The following is a 7,451-nucleotide window of genomic DNA, read 5'->3' on the forward strand; positions in this document are numbered from 1 at the left end:
CCTCTCTAGACTGTAAGCTCCTTGTGGGCAGAGAATGTATCTGTTTATTGTTGTATTGCACTCTGCCAAGTGCTTAGTACAGTGCTCTGCCCATAGTAAACCCTCAATAAATATGACTGAGTGAATGAATGAATCATCAGGGCACACATATGTCCACCATAGCGTAGGCATCAAGAATTCTTGAATTGCCCAGTGGATCGGTTTCATGCTTATGGCACTATCTTCTCCTTTCTGGACTCCCCACCTCCCACACCACCGGTTCGTTCTTACTGTGTGCAAACCACCCTCAACAAGGAGGAGACACTCTCAAGGTCATAGCCCTGACCCTACAAGAGGCCTCTTTCACCTGCGATGGCTGTAACTGGCTAGCTTTGTTTGTGACTGGCTAGTTTTGGCTGTGACCAGCTAGCTTTGACTGTGGCTGGATGAAAATCAAATTCACTGATGTGCTTGTGACCTGGATCTTGGCCAGTGTGTAACAACTAAGAAACATCTGTGGTTCTTTGATTCAGGAAGAAGCCTAAGGAAAATTACAATGGGCCTTGTATCATAGGATATGAGAAAATCAGTGGTGGCATTAGCAGGTAGACCGGTATCCTATCCAATCCAGTGTTCTGCTTCCAGCATGGAAGCAAAGACTGTAAGTATAATAATAATAATTATAGTATTTATTAAGTGCTATGTGCCAGGCACTGTACTAAGGTCTGGGGTGGATACAAGCAAATTGGGTTAGACACGGTCCCTGTCCCACGTGGGGCTCACAGTCTCAGTCCCCATTTTACAGATGAGGTAACTGAGGCCCAGTAATAGACTCACTGGAAATTATGGAAAATTATTTGGTGAATGTGGGTGGTGGAGACCTACAGCTGCTGCCAAAGCTGTTGCCTGCTTGAAACTCAGCTTCTGTATTAGGGTATCAATCCATCAATCAATCTTATTTATTGAGCACTTAGTGTGTGCTGGGCACTAAGTGCTTGGGAAGGTACAACACAACAATATAATAGACACATTCCCTGTTCACAACGAGCTTACATTCCGTAGTCTCTTCAGTTGTAACTGGGTCCTGCATTTAAAAATAAAAATAAAACCTATGTGGAAAGTTTGCCGTGTGCCATATCCCTGCTCATCCTATTGTTTGCTGCACCAACTCTCTAGCAGAAACATATCTGGCAGGGATGAAAGAGTGCACGTGGCATAAACCATATCACCATAGGCAATTCCTTGGTACTGATTCTTGAACCTCCTGTCTCAGGACTGAGATTCATTTATGGTTCTTAAAGGGAGACCCCCTCAGTACGTACAATGTAGATTCTACCTGACATTCACAAGGCAACATTCTGAAGAGTTCAAGACATTTCACATCATCTCATTATGCCTCTCAACCTTCTGATGTACACTGTTTTCATTATTCTATTATTGTCATAGGTTTTTTTTGTTGTTGTTGTTTTCGTTATGCTGAAAGCCAGAGCGAAATCCAGAACCCAAGCCATCTGAAGGCAAAAACTGTTAACCTCTTCCTAAGAGTGTCTCTCTTATTCAGCAAAAGTGATCCAATGCCCCTGGGGCCAAAAGCTCTAAAGCTTTAAATTAGCCACCCTTTCAGTGATGTTTATTTTTGCCTTTCCAGCTCAAGGTCATAAACGGGCCATTGTCCAGTTTCCCACATGAGCCAAATGATGTGGACTGCCTAACTGCAGAAGAGCACATGAATCAACTTATGAAACCAGGTGATTATCTATGCCTCTGCAAACACAGTTATTTAGGAGGGCTCTTAATCAATGTTGGGAAAAAAACAGTTAGAAATGATTAAGGTTAGGGCAGGCTGCTTACAGAGAGCAACAGAAATTAAAACATGATGATTATTCAGATTGGGAACTAAAATGAATAGCCAAGGAAGACCATGCATGTGAAGGAAAAGTTGGGAGAATGAAACACATATACTATTTTCTTCTTTTTTCCTCTCTTCCCGCTTCTTCCTTTTTGTCTCTTTCTTCCTCCTCCTTTTCCTTTGTGAATGGCCAAAGGGGATATGAAAGAGTCCTAGGTACTGGTTTTAATCTCTATAGTAATGCATCCCTGCCATCTATGATACTCAAGTAGCAGAAGAGTAACGGAAGCAGTTCATGTATTTTCATTTAACCTCTGTTTAGGGACTGCAGATATTCTGTATTGTAAAATCTGCTTCCCATTCTGGAGTGTGGGAATGGTTGTTACAAAAATTCAAATGACATTTCCCCATTTAACGCGCTCAAAATTTATCTCCTTAAAACTTAATAGTGACAGACGCATGTTCTGATTTCCTACACTGAGTCTGATATGCTCCCTGTCTTCCTCCTCTTCCTTTTCCCTCCACCAGCCGCCCTCCCCTACTTTACCAATAGGTATCTAGCTGGTGTATAAAATAGTGCAAGGAGCTCTTAACTCATATTTATCGGTCTTTACCTCTACATGCAGGTTGTGTGTGGTCAGTGAGGAGTTCTTCGTAGCCTTGTAGCCTAACGTGATCAGCACCACCAAAAGGTAACAATCCCCAGTGGATTCAGTGCCAGTTATAACTTTTTCCCTGACAACTCCTGTAATTTCTGCCACCAGTCCCTGTATTCCTCTTCTTCTTCTTCCCCATATTTTATGACTTTATTATTAACATCAGTAATGATAATAATAATAGAGATGTATCTTAAGTGCTTACTTTATGCCTAGCACTGTGCTAAGCACTGGGGTAGACATGAGATGAGATAGAGAAGCAGCATGGCCTGGTGAAAAGAGCACGGGCCTGGTGAAAAGAGCACGGGCCTGGAAGCCAGACGACGGGCTTCTAACCCTGGCTCTGCCACATGTCTGCAGTTTGACTTTGAGCAGGTCATTTGACTTCTCTTTGACTTAGTTATCTCATCTGTAAAATGGAGATTAAGACTGAGATCCCCAAGTGGGACAGGGACTGTGTCCAACCCATTACCTTGTATCTACCTCAGCACTTAGAACAGCACTTGGGCACATAGTAAGCATTTAAGAAATACCACACTTATCATTATTATTATTGTTGTTATTACTATTATGAGTTAATTTGGTCAGACACAGCCTCCATCCCACAGTCTAAGTAGAAAGGAGAAGAGATATTTAGTCCCTGTTTTACAGATGAGGAAACCAAGGCAGAGAGAAGTTAAGTGACTTATCCAAGGTCACATAGCAAGCCTGTTTTTTAGAAGATTCCCCTCACGGTATGCTTTGACGGAATGAATCTGCTAGTAGTGACATGGGCCGCATGGCCAGGCATAACCCGATTTATTGCTTTTGTTGCCTATTTGCTCCCAGAGTCAGAACACTATTGGGAGTAATGCAAACACATTTAGTCTTTGTGGAGTTTGTTGGAAGGTGGAATGATAACTATTCATTAGGTTCATTTACTACGGTATTACCTGCTCATAATATCTTTCCATGATTAATTTAAAGCACTTGGATAGATCCTCTTCCATTAAAACGTATATTAGCATCTCTAAGAGGGAGGAAGGGTGCTGTTATTAGAATAGAGCAAAATGATTTTCTCACAGAGAATCAGACAGAATTAGAAGTTCTTCTCCAATCTCCTCCTTCACCCACTTTTAAGCCTGTGGCCCCACCTTACCATTTGACTGTGAGCCCGTTGTTGGGAAGAGATTGTCTCTATCTGTTACCGAATTGTACACTCCAAGTGCTTAGTACAGTGCTCTGCACACAGTAAGCGCTCAATAAATATGATTGAATGAATGAATGTAAACACATTTCCAGGTGTAAACACCACAATTATCATTATTTAATGATTCCAATCCTGTTTTCAGACTAACTCATTGGGTAAATGGAAAAAAAATGAAAGAGCATGTTTTACGATTGCTTGCATCTTGGCTTGGGAACATCTTTGAATAATATGTTTTTGCTTTTAGGGAGTGACTCCATTGGCCACTGCTTTGGCTTAGCACCTCCAGTGCTGAGCTACTAAATGAGGACCTGAAGAAGTTATTTGGTGAACAAGGGTGAGAGGAATCTGTGTAGAAGGACAACAGGGACTGACTCAATGGTAAGTGGGGGAGTTCAGAGTGAGATGGGACTGAAAAGGCAACAAAAATCTACATGAGGGAAAGGGATCTGGTACATTTTCAGGAGACTCGAGTTTAATTTCAAGTTGTCTGGTATGCCTTGAAAGACTTTCTGAAGACAGTCAGTTTATCTCACAGTTTTTCCAGGGGACAGAAGAGTCAGTGAATAAAGTCATAGGAGAGGGAAGTTTAATAATGCCACAGAGATATTATCTTGAACTTTTCATAGTCTTCTGAAATGGCTCATTATTTTGTGCCTTAAAGAAAGCTAAATTTCCATGAATGTGTGATTATCCAACTTGGATAGAGTGCAAACAAATGGTACCAATTTCTACAGGTAAATGAGATATTTCAAAGTTGTGAACATTTTACATTTCTAAATATGTGGGGTGTGTTTAGTTATGATGGTTGGGTTATTTATGCCAGTTTTTCCATCTGTCCATCTTCTGCTGTTCAGTACCAAAAGGCATGCATTCATTTGCATGAGTTCTGCATTTACCTACTTCTGTCCAAGACTACTGGAACTCCTCTTTTCATATACTTCTTCATGTTGCTGCAGGTGTGTGGTTATTTAATGCTGTAAGGGGACTTTAGTGGCATTTTACCAATTCTGTACCTTTATCTTTTCTTCAGAATACACCTCTGAGGCAAAGAATTTTCACTTGAAAGCTAAAGACTGTAAGAGAATGAGAGACTTGCCCAAGGTCATATCTTGTGTCTGAGGCAGAAGGGAGACTCGGTCTCATTAACTTCTAATTCTCAGACCAAAGTTCCAGCCCTTAAACAGGAGGAGTAGCAGCTCTGATTCATATTCCAAAGTGCCCTCAAATCAATTAAAAGAATGGAAAGAACTCTACAGGAAAGGACTTGCCAATGATGGGAGATTCCAGAAGGAAGTATGGCTTCCTCCATTGCCCTGTCCTGTCATTTTCTTTTCTGAACTGCCAGTGCTCCACTTTCTCCAATTAGACGAGCTGGTGTCTGTCCGTCTCCCCCGATTAGACTGTAAGCCCGTCAAACGGCAGGGACTGTCTCTATCTGTTGCCGACTTGTTCATCCCAAGCGCTTAGTACAGTGCTCTGCACATAGTAAGCGCTCAATAAATACTATTGAATGAACTAGGATAGCCAGTCTGTTTTGCACTATATGGTTAGATCTTCAGCTTGCTCATCCCCTTGCTTCAGTTTTAGTTGTGTCCTGGATACTTTTGTGTCTGTCTTCATTTTTGGCACCAGAACTTATATTATGTGTTTCCTGCCACCGGTTTCTGTGGTTCAGATGCTGTTCCAGATGGTTCTGCAAAGGATTGGTGCCACTTTGAGCTACACAACCTGTTTATTGGGTGAAGTCCTTCAAAACGACCCAGGAAGGGCTGCTTTATCTTAATGCCTCATCCATTGATTGGGTGGTTTAAACAATGTAGTCCCCAGCCTAGCAACAAGAAGGTGGAGCTGGGGAAGGGGGAGAGTGGAGCATTCTGTGATTCCCAGGTCCTGCTCCTTCAGAGGGTGCCGCTTATTAGCGAGTTGTATATCAACCTCTTCAACTAGATGGAGGATGTGCTGATAGGGCAGCCAAACACCCGGTAATCTAAACAAATGCATTTCAGAAAATTAACAACTCCATCATATACTCTACGAGTCTTTTTTTGCCTTATGCTGTCAAGTTGTCTCTGACCCCCAATAATAATAATGTTGGTATTTGCTAAGCACTTACTATGTGCAGAGCACTGTTCTATGCTCTGGGTTAGGTACAGGATAATCCGATTGTCCCACGTGATGCTCACAGTCTTAATCCCCATTTTACAGATGAGGTAACTGAAGCACCAAGAAGTGAAGTGACTTGCCCAAAGTCACACAGCTGACAGGTGACAGAACAGGATTAGAACCCATGACCTCTGACTCCTAAGCCCGGGCTCTTTCCCCTGAGCCATATTGCTTCTCATAGCGACGCCATGGACACATCTCTCCCAGAACATCCCACCCTCATCTGCAATTGTTCCGGTAGTGTATCCATAGAGTTTTCTTGGTAAAAATATGGAAGTGGTTTATCACTGCCTCCTTCCGCGCAGTAAACCTGAGTCTATACCCTTGACTCTGTCCCGTGCCGCTGCTGCCCAAGTTGAGCTTTGACTTGTAGCAGATTGCTTTCCACTCGCTAGCTACTGCCCAAGCTAGGAGTAGAATGTCTAGGCCTCTGCTTGACTCTCCCTCCCATAGTCGAGACTGGGAGAGTACTGGAAACTCCCCAGATGTGACCCTGAGAGGGGATACTCCACCAGACTTCATGTTTAACCTAGGGAGGAGAATGCAAAGGGCCCAGAGCAGTGGAGCAGTTAGGAGTTCCTCTGGATAAATGGTCCAGGAGCACATAAATTGGGTAATTCCTCAAAATGACACCCATGATGCCATCATGTTATCAGCATGCCCATTCTGACTACAAACTCCCTCTATGCTGTAATCTTCTTTTAAAGGTATTTGTTATTATTAATAATAATAATAGTATTTATTAGGCACTTACGATGTGTAAAGTACTGTTCATTCATTCAATAGTATTTATTGAGCGCTTACTATGTGCAGAGCACTGTACTAAGCACTTGGGATGAACAAGTCGGCAACAGATAGAGACAGTCCCTGCCGTTTGACGGGCTTACAGTCTAATCGGGGGAGACGGACAGACGAGAACAATGGCAATAAACAGAGTCGAGGGGAAGAACATCTCGTAAAAACAATGGCAACTAAATAGAATCAAGGCGATGTACAATTCATTAACAAAATAAATAGGGTAACAAAAATATATACAGTTGAGTGGACGAGTACAGTGCTGTGGGGATGGGAAGGGAGAGGTGGAGGAGCAGAGGGAAAAGGGGAAAATGAGGGTTTAGCTGTGGAGAGGTAAAGGGGGGATGGCAGAGGGAGTAGAGGGAGAAGAGGAGCTCAGTCTGGGAACGCCTCTTGGAGGAGGTGAGTTTTAAATAGGGTTTTGAAGAGGGAAAGAGAATCAGTTTGGCGGAGGTGAGGAGGGAGGGCGTTCCAGGACCGCGGGAGGACGTGCCCAGGGGTCGACGGCGGGATAGGCGAGACCGAGGGACGGTGAGGAGGTGGGCGGCAGAGGAGCGGAGCGTGCGGAGTGGGCGGTAGAAAGAGAGAAGGGAGGAGAGGTAGGAAAGGGCAAGGTGATGGAGAGCCTTGAAGCCTAGAGTGAGGAGTTTTTGTTTGGAGCGGAGGTCGATAGGCAACCACTGGAGTTGTTTAAGAAGGGGAGTGACATGCCCAGATCGTTTCTGCAGGAAGATGAGCCGGGCAGCGGAGTGAAGAATAGACTGGAGCGGGGCGAGAGAGGAGGAAGGGAGGTCAGAGAGAAGGCTGACACAGTAGTCTA

At 43.5% G+C, this 7,451-nt stretch overlaps 1 non-coding gene across 1 annotated transcript; it reads right to left on the reverse strand.

The window, feature by feature from the left end:
- Nucleotides 1–6,201: 6,201 nt before the first annotated feature.
- LOC114807087 lies at nucleotides 6,202–6,339 on the reverse strand. The gene has a single exon (XR_003755140.1). It is a non-coding gene; the product is annotated as a small nucleolar RNA SNORA7 (small nucleolar RNA).
- Between the last annotated feature and the right edge of the window lie 1,112 nt (nucleotides 6,340–7,451).

The sequence above is a fragment of the Ornithorhynchus anatinus genome, chromosome X1 (genome assembly GCF_004115215.2).
Source record: "Ornithorhynchus anatinus isolate Pmale09 chromosome X1, mOrnAna1.pri.v4, whole genome shotgun sequence".
NCBI lineage: Eukaryota > Metazoa > Chordata > Mammalia > Monotremata > Ornithorhynchidae > Ornithorhynchus > Ornithorhynchus anatinus.